Here is a 16,807-nt window from a genome sequence, read left to right on the forward strand (position 1 = left end):
AAAGAATATCGTATTCACGAATAACGATGTATTTTCTCGTTATGAATCGTGACGAAATTTTGAAATGTAGTAAGGATGGTTGAGTCTTTATTAGAATATTAATATTTATTATGTGTGTGCAACTAGTAAAACGTGTGAATAACTACGATTAACTAATTAACTAATTATCTTCAACGACTCTTGGACTCCATTCGTCCAGATTTATCGTCTGTTTTTTCCATCTTCGAAAATCTTTGGATTAACCCGCACCGACTCGCGCCGTCACACACCCAGCACATGTAAGTACATGTACTTTGAACGAATACGAACTACTACGAATGATTACAGAAACAAAGAAAAATTGTTAGCTTCGAGATACAGAGTTGATCGTCAAAACAACCGACGCAGCTCCGCAGTGAATTCGATAATTGTAGAATATAAAATATTATTTTGTCATCGATGTCTGATAGTCAGACTTACGGTGGGTCGTGTGATAATCTCACAGTCAACAGATCATGGAAACGCGGAAAGCGCTCATAATCCGACGAAACGGGAACGAAAACTGTTGGCACGGGCGATGATCCTCTGTTGATCGACGGATTAAGCGATGGTCTATGTTCAAGGGCAAACGACAAAATCTCAAGCGAAATTAAAATCGCAATACCGCGAGACTCGAACGAAATCGCGCGCTTTGGAGATGAATGGGAAAGGGAGAAAAAGAAAGAGATTTAATCCCTGGCTATATTGAGGCGAACGAGGATAATTACGGAGTAATATTGAGCAAAATAATAGCATCAAAAGGGCGGGATAATTAAATTCCCCTCGACACTCGGTAGCGGCTGCTGCACCGTCGACGTTGCATCCGCTCGATTTCGAGTGCGTGCATCCCCTTTAAACTTTTGTCCAACCCAGACGCACTCGTGAATTCTGTATAAATTTTACGGAATATCCATGCGAATTTTCGAGGTCAATGACGAGAACATACTCTGCAACCATTATTTATTTACTGACAGATTTAATACGCACTATATACATGTTGTAAAGTTTCGAACAATACAGTAATATTATATATTGGCTTCCTAAAGAAAAAGAATAGCTTTAGCGTTTTATTGCACTGACTCTATGAGTCATTTGGGTAGTTAATCCCATGTTAGGTATAGCTAAGGTTTGACTAAAATTTTGTACCAGAGGTAAGTAGAGAATTGGTTCAATTTTATTGCTAACAATAAGACGGTTCGATTTTCACTGGAAAAAGGCCCTAACTTTCTATAACGTCCCTTGCCAGCAACGTCATAAATTGGATTCTAAAGAGGATTTTGCACGAACAGAGGAGGTTAGATACGTACAAGTTGAAGCGGACTGTGCCAGGTATTTAACTTGTATGCGAGGCGAACTCTGGACAAAGAAGGGGAGCCTCTCTCACCTGAATACATCTCTGACCTGAGATTCGAGACAGATTGGGAAGGCTGAGGTATTTATATGTGTTAGGAGGAACAATCCTAGTTTGGAACTCGACAGAAATACCGAGCGATATCCATAATAAAACGATTGTATTATTTAGAAATTTTCACTGAAACCAGCCAGCGTTTAAATTCATAATTCACAAATTCTTAAAGATTGTTTTATTAGTTTTACTCGAGTTGAAGTGAAACGTTTTTATAACACACAATTGTGAAGACGAGCGAACAGAGAACAAAGGGTGGGCCTTGGCAAAATTGCGAAGCGGATGAGAAAAAGAGAATGGAAGAAAGATGAGCCGGATAACTTCTGAAAATTTCAGCTCCCGAGGCTACGGAGTTTGATCGTTCATCAAGTTCGACGAGAGAGGCAGCACCCGGGAGAACGGGACGGGACGGGAGAATGCGCCGCGGAATTTTGAGGCGAGCGTCGTGGTAGATTGCCGGAACGGAGCGGCTCGCCAGAAGAAAAAGGCGAACCACGCCGGTGAAGAAGGAAGAAGAGGAAGGTCATCCGTTGGAACTTCGTTGCCAACTCGAGCGACACGCCGCCGCATTGTATGCAGATCGCCAGCCCGTAATTACAAATAGGCGAGGATGCCGTAGCGTTCTTCCCTTTGTTTTCATAAATTCGGAGCAGACCAATCCCTCGGGTATATCATATCTTTATGCGTTTATGAAAGAATCAACAAGATTCTGTACACTCAAATGTTTGTAAATGGCCAATAGGGGAATTGAACAATTGCACCGTAGTTTCAGTTCGCTAATCTTCCGATAATACGTAATCGGAATCTCAGGTAATCCTCTCAAAGGATTACCGCGCGGTATGCAAAAAGGCTTACCTGGATTTCTACAAAATTTACAAATTCGATAGCCTTCTGCCGTAAAAATTGTTTAACCTTAAACCCCAGGTAGGTGACTTAAAATTGCGAGAACGACGGTCGTAAAGGGTTGAACCAAGTCCTAACGACGGAGGAATTTACCGGACCCTCGGGGTTCGAAAACGGCAGAGAAGGTTCTCCGCGGGTGAACTTTGTTTCCACGTCGGCGAGAAGAGGAAGGACACGCGAGTCGGCCGGAATGACGGGTCTTTGTGCCCGGTCGGTTGGGTCCAGTCCTCTCTGGAGGAGAGAGGCTATCTCTGGTCGGTCGAGTCCAGGAGGAAGAAACGTGGAAGACGGAGAGAAGGCGCGAGAGTGCACAGACGCGTCGAAAGAGCGAGACGAGCCGAGAGCCGAACGAAAGAGAGGCTCGGATGCGAAGTGAATGTCAGCTCGAAGGTCGGCTTTTGTCAGACCCAGAGGAACGAGAAGAGACCCGTCTCTCTTTCGCTCCAGCCACTTCCTTTCTTCGTCTTCTAGCGACGGTGACGATCTGTAGGTGCACGGTGCCAGCCACCTAGATCCATTTATACATCGCGGGCATTGCCTGGGCCTGGCCACGATAGATAGCGCACTGACGGGACAATGACCACGGCAGCGAGTGTGTGTGAGAGAGAGAGAGAGAGAGAGAGAGAGAGAGAGAGAGAGAGAGAGAGAGAGAGGGGTGTGGTTGATGCGTGCGGGCAACCGCGTCGTCTAACGCCGGAACGAGAAACGCCACTTTGAAGGCTGCTGCGCCGCATAAATCACCCAGAAGTTATGCGTTCTTCGAGAACCTTGCATACCAGCCAACACACATGCACGCTATCACATGGTGCACACACGAATGTTATCCAACCATATTACGTTGATACATTTGTCGGTTAAACGAGCACACTATTCGCAAGTTATGGTTCCTTGGTCTTCTTCAAGCACGACTCGGTAACATAATTTGTTTCTATTTACGATAAATAATCAGTTTTCTCGATATTCCGCAGATTTTAAATCAAATTGATATTGAATTGTAACAGTCGATGGGAGAAAAGTAGTAGCCTAGCATGCAGCCCGAGGATCCGAAGTACGAAAACGTAGCCGCCGGCTTCATTTACCCACCGATAGAATCGTAAGCCGCGCTGATAAATAGCCTCGCGGAGGCAGACAATGGCTGCGGCGAGAGGAGCACGAGCTGTGGTCGACGCCGATGTTGTTTGTCGGAGAGAGACGCGGCGATGGATCCACACTCCGGTGCATCGAACGCGAGGGGGAGAGAGACGGCCGAGAGAGAAAGGGTTGCGGCGCAACGGAGTCGGTGCACGCTGGCACGCGCGTGCAACAGAGACGAACGGTGGGCGCGGAGAGCAGGGAGGAGGACGACATTGACCGTAGCCATACAGAGAGGGAGGGAGAAAGAGAGAGTGAGAGACAGCGCAGCACGAGACGTGTGCACGGGCCGAGAGTGCATCCCGGGCCCGTGCACACGTGCGGAAGGGGCGCTGGTGCATCGATGCAGCCTACAGACGAGACGCACATACACGGAATCTGCTAACCGAGTATGTGCGTCGACGTATTAATTATTGCCGTGTCGCCTGTACAGAGCCTGCCACGGTTCTGCGTAAGCTGCAGGGTCGAAAATCTATTCCGGGCCATGGGATTAGAATCGTAGATTCGCGACTCTGGCTCAGGTTCTGATCAGTCTTTGGTTGAAACGACAAAAATGTTACTCTGTACCCTTTCCAATGCTATCAGTGGAGTAACAAACAATTCTGTATGGATAATAATGGTACTTGCGACGGATAATGAATATTCTTCGTCGAGTTCGAAGTTGCGAGTTCCTTGGTTTTTCTACGAGGCAACAAACTTTAACGGAGCAGGAACGGAGGGATGGCTGTCGGTATCGATCCTCGTTCCATTGCTAACAAAAAGGCGAAAGAAAAGTGGAACAAAAGTGGCAGCCTGAAACGGCGGCTGTTTCCTGAAAAGCGTCATCCTTTTCACGGAGGGCAAGACAAAGAGAGAGAACGTCTTTCGCTAGCTGGGGTGTCGATTCCCGTACGAAACGAAAAATCGTGAGAGGAGAACCGATGCGAAGAGATGGGAGAAAAAAGGATTGAGAACGAGCAGTCGTGAACCGCTTTCCTCGCTGTTTCACCGAAGGCGACGGAGCCTCTAATTTTAATAATTGGATATAGCCTACCTCGCGCCAGGGGCGTATCTTCCAGGCAGAAGCATAGCCGGTACCATGTACAGTCGCACCTGCCCTTTATTCCTCCCTTTCGGCTCCTCTCGCTTAGGTAGACGTTATACCTGCTGGTACAGTCGCCTCGCGAAGCTTTCTGGGATCGTGACTATCTTGAGAACTGCTATTTACGATAATTCTACTCGGTACTTGGCCGAGGACAGAACGTTTCACGCGTCTAACACCATTTTCTGTATCAACGATGGAAAATAAAGTCGAATCGGAGAGATATCGCGAATTTAAGTCTCCATTGCGCGGAGTTCCTCGGTGGTCGAGGTGTACCGAGAGAGCCGGTGAAAGAAGACGTGCTCGCGGATGTCTGGCATCGACCACCAAGGCTAACGCGTTCTTTCGCGATGTTCTTGTTGAAATTATTCGCGGCGGAGCTATTTCTCGAGGCGAAGACGAACGAACGAATAAACGACGGGAGACAACGTTCAGACTCGCGTGTTCCCGAGCAATTCGATCATTTCTCGTCGCGATGCACTAATTTTTAGGTGTTTCCTTTCGCAATTCGGTTGCGATAAGGTATAGACTTCCTCCCTGTGAATGCACGAAAACAAAGAAAGAGAGAAAGAGAGAGAGAGAGAGAAACCTACTGCGGGTTTGAATCGATCCAGGTATCAGAGAGAAAAAGGTCGTGTCTCTTTCAGGTAAGAGGTCGTTACCTATTGAGAAAGCTTCAACGACCATCGACTTCCGTTTGAGGATTCACATGGTACGCTTTGTGTTGATCTCTTCATAAAGAAACCAGAATGCCCTCGCGTGGAAAAGCGAAGAGAAAAAGATAAGTACAAGAGAGCCGTCTCTCTAATTGTCGTCGCTTTTCAACGTACGATTATTATTATTCTTGGAATGTATTTATAGAAAATTTCAACAAAACATGATGATTGCATATAATGAATAAAAATATACAAAAGAACTGGGTATATACCCTAATTCTTGACAGATTTAATTCCAATTTTGTAAATTGATAAGAAAAATGTTGTTTTTTTTTTACATTGAAATCCCCGGTCTAATTATTATATTCTCAGAAGGATCGATTCGCGTAACATGCTAGTCTGATTTCAAGTTTCCGACTGCTGTCGGGATCAAATCGAGAAACTTCATTACTGACTCACAGAGGAGTTTGGGTTTGCAACTCGAGATCGAGGTTGCAACACTTTGCCAGTTGAACCCCGCAACACGGCTTCTGTGCTTCAGGCCTGAGTGTGTTCTTGGGAAGCTCGGGAACAAGCCTTTTCTCTCTCTCTCTCTCTCTCTCTCTCTCTCTCTCTCTCGCTCTCTCACTCTCTCAGTCTGTGTCTGTCTGATTTCCCTTCGGTTCCCTGGGGATATAATGGATGGCTTCGGACAGCTGATTCTTATACCGGTGACGCTGGTTAAACCTATCAGCTGATGGAAAAACGGTGCCCTTTACCACGTGAAACTACTACTTCGATACAACGAAGAATCTGCATGTCATCATAAAAACATGTATTATGCAATTGGTGTGTTCAACGATTAATTAAATTCAGTGTAGAATGCGATTTACTACAAATTTATTCATAAATATATACTTATAATCCTTAGATTGAAATTAAATTTATTCGAAGATGTAATTTGTCTTAATCATGGTTTCGATTTTACATTCAAATTAAATTAAACGAGAATGCACGAATCTCTCGTGTTCTCGTCTGCTTCTTCTTCGCCGACTTCGCTCTGTGTAATTTGCGTCGTACGTTTCGCTTTTGTATCGCGTGCTCGCGTTCACGGAGCATCACCGAAGGTGATATCCCAGGGAAACGTGATTCTCGAAGAAATTGCTCGATTTGCTCGCGGCCTCGAACCGACGCGCAACAAGCTCGGAATTTCCACGTTTTACGAGCGAATTCGGAAATTCCCGTGTCCTTCTTCTTTACGGCAGCACGTGACTCCTTTGTCTTCCAATTTTGAGAAATACCCGAGACACTAAAGACATTTCTTTGATATATCGTATTATAAATCATACTTAGTGTTCTAAATGTTTAAAGAAATGTAGATTTACTAGACTTTTATCTAAAATTCAGTCCGATTAGATTTCAACGAAATTAGAATGAATATCATTAAGCGAGCAACGGAATTGTTTTCTTGGGACCACCGAGAAACAACGGGAAGAAACTAGATTACTGTTTTTCTAAGCAACGGATAGACTCATCCATTACCCTAATTGGAACGTCTGCCCGTTGAGCAAAGGGATGATCAAAGAAGGATCGAAAAGCAATAAGAAATACTAGCTCTCTTACAGGATTTGAGATAACGTTGAAACAAAGTTGATGAAAGGTACGAAGATTTCACGCGTTTCACCGTTAGCGACTGTCTCCCGCGGGTTCTCGTTCCAACCGTAAAAGTGAAATCTCCGCTAATCTACCAGGTTGCACCGTTGCAGATGCAATTACGATTATTGCGCCGGACAACGTTGATGAAGTTTCCTATTAGCCGCGGTTGCCTGCGTTTACGCGTTCTCTTCCTACTTCTGATTCGTTAATTCAGTTACCCGCCGTGAAAGAGCAACGTTTAATCCTCAGAAAGAAACTGAACTACGAAAGAATCTCGACTATGTTTCGGGCATTAAAAAAATAGATTTGAGATAAGCAAATGTAATTTTTAAATTTCGGATTCGGATTTTCTAAATGATTTTTCTTGAAAGGAGCCGCCTTGAGCTTGTTCAGTGGCACACTTGACCCGAAAACCGAGCCGAGTTCTGGAAGACGTAGCGCGAAGACCGCGCCAAGATAGGAGAATCATTTTTTGGGATGACTCTTGTCGTCGACAGGAAGCGCAGCTGGTTCCTCGAGGGATTGGCCAGCTGTTGATGGAAGGTTTAGGTATGTCGAGCGTTGCGATCCACGGCCGTGAGAAAAGGACCGACCAGGCCGGGCGGACGAGTGATTCGAAGTCGAGGCCGACCAGGAAGACCTTCAGGGACTTGGAATAGGCCATAGGCTCTTTCCTCTCGAGAGCCTTTGCCATTTATTTAATTTGCTCCCTACCCGATATTAAATTTATATAATTAACAAACATCAAGAATGAAATTATAGAGGATGGTTGATTGATAAGCAGGCTAGCTTAACAACAGACTGAAAATGAAAGAAAATGCGCGAATGTACGTTTCACGGTTGAATCGGTTGATTCAGCGGATATTTATAGAATTATTTGTAACGCGGCGCCGCGGTCGTTCAGAGGATCCCAGTCCCAATCAACTAGCTCGAACAGGCAACATCCGGTGCACGCGCGGCCTAACCTAGCAACAACGTGGTGGAACGGGGGGCCGAGAGCACGGGAGAAGCAGAATTTGAAAGAAACACGTTTCATTGAGGCTGCTGGCCTCTAGCCTGAATAATTCCCATTCACGGTGGCTTCGGTCCCGTTCCACCGTGCAGTCTCTATTTCGACCGATCCTCGCCGCTTCTTTCACTGGCTATTCCTCTTTGTCCATCACCGTGGAAATATTCCGCGCGTACCTTGCGTGCAAAACTTGCCACATGTGAAAGAAATAAGTGCGAAGCCTCCCATTCGTGTTTTAGACTTCACAGCGAATTCTATCGGCCACGAATAGGGAAACTGAAAATTTTTGTTAAAAATGTACTACGCTAGATTGAAAATGATAAATGAAAACCCAATTTACTATTTTTGTATTAATGCAATTTCTACTTTGCATTAAACGTTTTACGTATGAAAGCAAAATGTGCAAACGTACTCTCGATTTCAATTAACGCGAGCAAATTAGGTGAATGATTCGTAATTCCGCCGGCGTAGGATATTCATTTATTAAGTATTCCTTGCGAGTAATGGACTCACGCGTTGGAGTTCCCTTCTGCTCGCTATTACCGCACACACTTGTCGGCGATTGCGCCTACTGCGAGACGTTTACTTATGTAAATGCCCTCGCCGTGAGAGGAGTGCCCGATCAGAAAGTAACTACTACTACTTTTCCGTTGGAACAACTATCACTCATCGTATTTCACGATCCAATTGTTCAAACCGATATCAAATGAACCGATTCATATTCAAATTCAACGAGCGACTGGAATCGTAATATTTTTCAAATTGTAATCGTTTACATATAAATTTACAACTACAAGTATAGATATGTCACGTTTTATGATCTTCTCTACTGCGGAATAGTGATAAAGCAGCGTTTTGAATTAAAATATTCAACTGTTCAGTAGATAACTCATTTATTGAATATTAAGCTGTCATAAAATAGAATATTGGTAACAAGAGAATACGATTGATTTTAATTCGAATAAAAATCTGGAATTCAATTTAAATTCGCACCTGCCGATTACGTTCTCCAGTTTGTTTATGTAAACGTGGGTCAGAGGGGGGAAAGGTGTGGCGCGAGAAAATGCATCACGGTAATTCCCCCTTTCTTGTGCCGGCATTTGTTCACAAACGATTACAAGTAGCCGTTTCGTTTATCTCCGTTCATAAATCTCGAGGTTCTACGAAGTTAATACCTCGCTCCTTGCCAAGATATTGGAGACCGGTGACGAAAAACGATTTTCCCGAGAAGCGATACGCTCGTTGAGTAACGTGCGTGTGTTCAGCCGCGTGAAAATTGTAGGAAGCGGAAACCTCATGGAAAAACGTATACGCGCGTCTTACGTGCGCGGAACGGTTCTGGCATCCTTAACGCTTTGCAAATCCACTCGCGAACCGTGTCCATTCCGAAACGCTCGCCCAACTGTGGGAAACTCGTTCAGTAACCTTCTTGCTAATCGATTAAGATATTCCAAGTGAAGTAACAATTTTCTACAAAGGACAAGCGTACTGGTAATCAAAATGTGAAAAAAATTGTCATATCTCTTCGGTACAATTTTCTATGTCACACGCTAGTCAAGGATATTCTAGTGAAAGCTACATAAAAGTAGAGGACGAGGGAAGATAGTCGAAGAACGGTTAACAGGAAAACAGGTCTCAGTTTTCCATCGTTAAGGGGAAAAAAAAGGAACGAGGACTGGTGAAAAAGTAAAACGGGTAGAAAGGAAGACGCAGCAGGCTACAGTGACGAAGGGAGGATAAATGGCGCAAGAGGAGCTAGGCCAAAGGTTGGGGTCATTGTTGCGCCCACGAAGCGGGCCGTTTTTCAGGTCGCCGCGCGAACGCGTTGATCACGGTGAAACATCTGTCGAGGCAACAAGAAGATATGTCGGGCGAAGATACACCCACGCTTCCAACTTTTCGGTCCAGGACACTGGATCTAGTCGGGGACACGTACCTGGCGCAGCTGTGTGATTTCGATAGGCTTTTCTCGAATCCCCGCTGCACCTTGTGCACACATGCGGACCCGATATTTTCCCGACATACATTGTCGTTTTATAGAGGGGTAGGTGCATTCTCTGAGAAATACTAGACAAAATACAGGCTGCTAACTTTCCCACACCCTCGACGTACGTTATTCCACGTCATACGTGAGCTTTTCATATTTCGGAGAATTTCGGAATCGTCAAATTAGGTGAAAAGCGATCAGTGTGTAAATCATTGAATAGAAAGTTTAGTCACAGTAACGAGAAACGAATAGATGATAAATGTTCGTCTTGGCCGAGAAACGGGACGGTCACCTTTAAAGTTACACCGAGAGAGAAAAGTTCATCGAACCTGTCCGGAGGCAGGCAGACGCATTAAAGACTGGCTTACGCGGGTGCACGGCAACCTGGCTTTGCACGTTCGAGGGTTCCGAGGTGAAAAAGCGCGTTAAGCGAAAGGGTCGGCGAAGTGTTATTGAAAAAAACACGGCGGACTTGGACAAAGAATTTCGTCCAGAGCCGTGACGAACGGCTAGGGAGAGAAAAAAGGGCGGGAGGATCGACCCCCGTCCAGAGAAAGAGAGGAGAGAAATTGGAAAATTCTATCCTCACCCGCGCGGTTCAAGCGAGCGCATCGATCATTACACGGATAGGAGAAGGTTAAATGCACTGAAGGCAATTATCATGTCGCTGGGCGCACGTTTACAAGGATTAATCGATTAATTGGCTCGTTTTACTAATGACGCGTGTTCTTCGTTGGCCTTACGGGACCTCCGAAGAGAGTCCCGTCTTGGTTTAACTATAGAAAATTGACTTGACTCCTCATTAGCTACTCGTTTGACTTCCGTAGATAGAAGATCTCGATAAGAGCCTCTAATCGGACGATTTACAAAGAGCCAGAGGATAGCCAGGAGAAAAATACAAACGGTATGCAAAGCGTATAATTCATTCTAATAAATCGTTGCACGTTTTCTCCTTCGTTCCGTAGGAATCAAGACATCACCGTGGATTAATTCTCATCCAGGGGCGATGGTGAACGTTAGACAGCGTCCGTTTAATCAAGTTCCCTTCCAGTTTAGATAATATCTCCTCGGTGCGCGAGCGTAGGTCAGTTTTCTCGGTGGACCATCTAGCGTTGTGGAAAGCGCTCGAGAAGGGAAGGAAGGCTCGAGGCAAGATACGGTCCCGTGGCCGCAACCGCAGCGACTGGACCGGGTGTCCCATGGGCTGCGAGCAATTCGCTCGCTGAACCGCGCACGAAAGCGATTTCTCTGTGAAACCGCAGGCGAACGGACAAAAGAGAAGAGCCTGTGTGAATGTTTCAAAGTTACGTTATAGAAAAATCAGAGAATGCTTTCCTATATACTCTTTTCTAACAAATAATTAAAAGTCTACCATCTCAATGTAAAAAACGTACTGAAGAAATGAAAAGATTGAAAGAACACAATTCTCATGCATTTTTATGTCGTAACACATATAAGCGATGGGATAGATTGGAAATTATGTCTCAAACAATTTGTTTTAACAATTTTAGTCACCTGTCAGTTAATGTCAAAGAGAGGCTTTCATGCGTTTGATGAGAACGTCTTCCTTTCTCGAGGGGATGGACGGCACGCGAAGTGGTCACGTTTTCGAGTAATAGCAAAGGAGGGAGATCTGGATTGGTTCTGCGAACCCTCCAGGGATGGTCGCCTTGGATTTGTCGTAGACGGAAACATGTTACGCTCTTTTTTTGAAGCGCAACTCTGCTGTTTGATTAAATCGATATCAACGAGATGAGCTTGCACTTTTTTCAGATGATGAGGAACGATTTTTATCTTGACAGTCTTTCATCCCCAAAACTGTTTCGAAGCGTTATTTAAAAAAAAATTCTCTACAGTTTGTATTTATATTTGTTATCTAAACTTTTATATAGTTAGAAAACTAGTATAAAGCGAGGAGGGAGAGTCTGGTAATATTCCTCAATTTCAAAGAGAATTTCCCCGGAGAACCGGAGGAGAATGTCAGCGGTGAGTTTCGCAAGGAACTCACGAGCGGAGATAAGCCGAGTCGCGTGCCAATCGCTTCCGCGTTTTGTATACCGTTATTAATTCGGCCGTGATAGGGAATTCGCGTTGTGTACACGAGCCTTAGACTTTAAGACTGCGTGCGACTCATAATTCCTTCCCCTTTTGACGCGAAGCTGAATTTAGTTGTCTCGTACCCCGCTGCACTTCCCGACCGCGGATTTATTTCTGTTCTATGTCGCGGAATTCGCGTCTGGCTTCCCGTCTTACCGGTGGATACACGGAATTCGCATGAAATAATAGATACCGCTCAACTAATCGCTTTTAGAGGCAATAAAATTTTAAAAATATAAAAGATTGGTATTCTGAAAATCTTATGCCGGATTTCGTGAAATTAATTATCCTTGAAGCTACCGGATCGCAAATGGTAGTATGTGAAATATTCTTCTTATCCGTATGATAAGTAGTAAATTGTTATTACCTACGAAACATCAGCGGTACTATAAATTGAAGACTTTTATTACATTGCATAACATGCAGATGCATGATAACTTTTCTCGTTCGAAAATTTGGTCGCGTGCTTGAACGAATAAGTTGCAATATGGAGAGACGCGAGACGGTCGATGGCCGCTAATTGTTTATTGCGTCGCAGAATGGTGATTGTAAACCGGTGTACGGGTGCGCGAAAAATGTCGCGCGTGCAGCCACTTTCACTCGCGCGGCGTAGTAAATGCACGCGTACGCACCGTGGTCAGAGAAGTGTCGAAAAAATTCACGCGCCGGAGAAACTGGGGCGTGTGCGTATAATCGATCAGGAATTATCAATCGGCGATCTCCTTGGGATCAACCTTGCTTTCGTTGCTCGCATTCCGGGCCACCGGTAGCCAAGCTCTGTCCCCTGCCCGCTTTGAAACGCGTCGCTGAACTAGATAATAAGTAACGCGGTTCTACGTTGCCCTCTTTCCGTTTATTTTCATAACAAACACAGCTCTACCATGGAAACTTGAGAAAATCGAGCAAATTTCTTTCTTGCGTTGTTGGGTTCTCATAAATGATTAGTAATAAAACGATTTGGCTGTAATTTGTCTTTGACAAAAATGAATTTCTGTCAGACGAACATATATCTTATCACGAAATCATTCTTTTGTACAAGAAGGGAGTTCAAACGTTGTCTGCGAGCGAGTTAGAAAGGTGGAACGAGAGCGTGGATACTGGAAAACCGCTTGACAAGCGTTCAGATACGTAATACATCCAGGAGAAAGGACTAGAGCCTTGAGGTTTGATGGAAAAGGCAGATTAATCCGGCTGACAAATTGATCATTGCCCACGGTAACACGCGGTAGCGCGAAAATACTCGGTCACCCACGCGAATTAGGAAACACGCGCCGCACACCATTGATTTACGAGGCGTGTAGACGGATAAAAATTACATTGGTACTTGGGATATCTGCGAGACTCGAGTCGATGAAATAGTTACGTATTGGAAAGTCTTTCGATTTTTGATCTCATGGGATACTAGGAAGTCTGAGAAATTCTCAGCTGGACACGGAGTTGCAGGTACGTCCAACGAAAATCGTGTTTCGCTTCGCGGAAAATCTAACGAGAAATAAACGGGGGTAGGAAGCGGGTGCAGCTGCCGGAAGGATAAAATTGGATTCGCGTGTCAGACTTTCGGCGGAGTTTCCGAGGTTCCTCGACCCCGAGGTTCATCTCTCGGTGTCTCACAGAGCGATGCGGCAAATAAAGAAAATAGGTACGTAGTACACGGTCAGACAGACGGTTTTCTTTGAGCCACGGCGAAAGGAAAGTCCTTAACGAGCGACGAAAGCCTTCGAACGGTCCAAAGCGGACGATGAAATTACATAAACCGTCTTCGTGAAATGTCTCACATTATTTTCTACAATTCCTTTTAGCTGTCGAGAGAGAAAAAACGTTGCCGATCGAAGGGGCATTAGCGATCTCTCTTGAGGAAAGAAAAAATAATAAGAGGATGAAAATTGGTCGGGATCTCGATCGCGATCGATGACATTTAACGTGACATTTGACTTTAACAAGTAACTGCGAAATTTCGCGCTCCCTTCAAGAGATCTATTGCGGATCAAAGATCAATCTACTTTTCCTTGCCACGGTATTCATTAACTCTCTTGTTACCCTCGCAACAATCAGATCGCAATTGCAAATTCAATTCTGCCTTGTTACTCAATTAAACGCGAAAGGATGGACGCTTCTTTTAACAAACAATTACCTGTTGCAATCACATCGGCTTGAAAGTTCGTTCAACACTACGATCAATCGGCTACCGTTTATTTACAAGTTTCACTGAGACGCACGGATTTTAGAAAAAATTCTACGTTTATTACGAGGCAAACGCATGCATCGGCAGATCGCGGGCACCCACACGTGGCCGAGTGCACGTGTACACCCGTTCTGCACTGCTCTGAAATTAATAATGGAGTAAAGGATATACGCGGTCTGCGCACGGTCACACCAGACCAGACTAGCAACCGCGTCCAGTTCTACCGGGTGAGCATACTCGAGAACCGAGCGTGACAACTAAGTTTTTTTTATTATTGCCACCTCGACTACAATGCACTCTTATATTTGAATAAGTACGAGATCCATTATAATAATGAATTTTATGGCGCATCTTATGTGTTAAAAATTTAATTAATAACGTGGGTCTTCCTTGAGTTTTTAATTGTTCGCAGAGAAAGTACAAAGAGCGTCGTAAGCCGAAATTAACCTTTGCCATTAATTAAGCGACCGGTCCGATCAACCTGCAACTCTCCACCTTTTTCTTACCCTAATAATAAAACGGTCGGACGTCCATATTCTCGCTAATAAACAAATAAACGACAACGGTCCTCACGGTTCGACGGCAGAGAGAGGCGCGCGGCGTAAATAAAGAGCGGGGGAAATCATTATCAGGAGAGGCCACCTTTAAAAGCTCCTAATTGCGTCGCGACTTCAAAGACTCGTCCATGCTTCCGTACCTGGGAATTCTAATTAAAAATTACGAGCCGTTTAACGCGCGATTCTCGCGAAGAACAAGGTTTGTCTTTTTTTATCTCACGCACTTTCCTTAAAAGCCCGGGCGTTCAGCTAAGAATCGATTCTCCTTCAATCTCGCTCAGTTTCATTATATCATTCTTTAATATACACTTTATTAGCAACTTCATTTGTTGCCGATGGATTTATATTACGTGACTTCGGGTTGTCTGCTTTCGGGTAATAAAGAAGAGTTGAAATTCCTAGAATAGCTGGAGTTACAATTAGTTTCCGGAGGATGAAAGAAGACATGAAAAGTTGGTAAATCTGTTTTGGTCTTAGAATCAAACAATAACTTAATGAAATTCAAGCTCGTGCAATTTTTTCTTACGGTAATGGTTTTGATTTAATGCGAGGAGGATTCTTCGGGCTTTGAAAGCGGTGAAAGAATAGGCATTGAAACGAATGTGTGTCACCGAGAAGAAAAACTCGAGATGCGACTTATCGATCGGCACGATTTCTCCACGGGCGCAAGGAAAACACGGATACGCGAGGTTTGCGAATGAAAAACCTCCTCTGCGTGCGTGTATGCGTCGCTTCTTTCCCGCCGACACTATTTCGCCCGTTAATGCACCGAGCCCTAGGTGGTGCACTCGAGAAAAGAAGCAGGGCTGTGTCAAGTGTCTCGAGGTAGCTCTCTCCTTTGACGTTGCTGCTCGCTCTTCGAAAATGTCGCGTTGCCGATGAAAATGTGGACACGAGATAACCGTATACAGGTGGTTATTCTCGCGCACCTGTGTACTGTCCTCGACACAGTGAACGGATTTATGTACGCGGGAATAAGAGAAATATTCTTTGGTACCGATCTCTGACAAATCTGTTTACGCTTTTCCTCGGATTACGTGGGAAAACTATGCGTTTAATACGATTGCACCCACAGAAACATGCGTACTACTTTGTTATGCAATTGTTAGACTGTGGATTTTATACATTCGTGAAAAATTGTATTTGTACGAAATAGAAATACTTAGAGAAGATCAAGAGTGAAATGCATATTACTCTATTTAATGGGTAAAATAAATTTGTATCTTTCTGAACTGATATTATATATATTTTATTTTCTATAAAAATCGGCAGTTTAGTAATTTTAAGAAGAAACTTTGTAATATTAATGGAAATTAAAATTGTTTGTAAAAGAAGTAATAAAATTTCATAGTCTCTTAAAATTCGCGAAGGTAATTTAATCGTTTTCGAGTTTCGTCGAGTGGTTCTTGAAAACGTTGCCGGCATAACGAATTAGTCGAGGTCAAGAACGACGCGAAACGCAGTTCCCAGGCATAAATATCGATGAATAAAGATCGTCGGCCGAGCATAAATATTAAACGAAACATCGAACCCGGACTCGGGTGCGCTATCAACGGCAGCCACAAAGGGCTAAATTGTACTTGTGTTGCAATTGCTCGGTGATCGTTTGAACGTCTGTCGGACCTACCTCTGGTGCGTTCAGGTAACGCGGTCGGGTTCGTGAAACAAATTTCGGACAGCAAAGGGTTAACGGTACCTGCCGGTACCATCAGAGGTCGATTTATCCCGGAAATTGTACACCTTTCGCTTACCTGAAACAGACAAACGGCCGTTGTGATCACTTCGGGTCTCTAATTCCTTTCAAAGAACTTAAGATCTATACGACGTGCTTTTACCGTGAAAAACCTTTATTGCCTTTGAGACAGACCTTTGGTTGTAAATATAAATGCCCATTCTTTGTTTGAACTTGACTTTCTTTCTACTATTCCTTGGGGTACGTAGGCATTACGTTTGAATTTAGATATCCAGGCGATGGAGAATCACGATCATTACCCAAAGGAAGGAAGTCGTACTCGCATATTTACACATGCGAGAGTAAGTATGTACATGCGAGAGGTCTTCGAAATGCGGTAGGCACGGGAGCACGACAAGGTACAAAGGAAAAAAGACGTTCTCCTGTGAACGGATTCGTGCTTCGAGGCACACA

At 44.4% G+C, this 16,807-nt stretch overlaps 1 protein-coding gene across 1 annotated transcript in view; it reads right to left on the reverse strand.

The window, feature by feature from the left end:
- The window catches only part of LOC108628601 (protein gustavus), an 86,554-nt gene that overhangs the window by 34,899 nt on the left and 34,848 nt on the right, over positions 1-16,807 (reverse strand). The window lies entirely within an intron of this gene.

Source organism: Ceratina calcarata, unplaced genomic scaffold, assembly GCF_001652005.2.
Source record: "Ceratina calcarata isolate Rehan_Ccalc_2016 unplaced genomic scaffold, ASM165200v1 scaffold53, whole genome shotgun sequence".
NCBI classification, from domain to species: domain Eukaryota; kingdom Metazoa; phylum Arthropoda; class Insecta; order Hymenoptera; family Apidae; genus Ceratina; species Ceratina calcarata.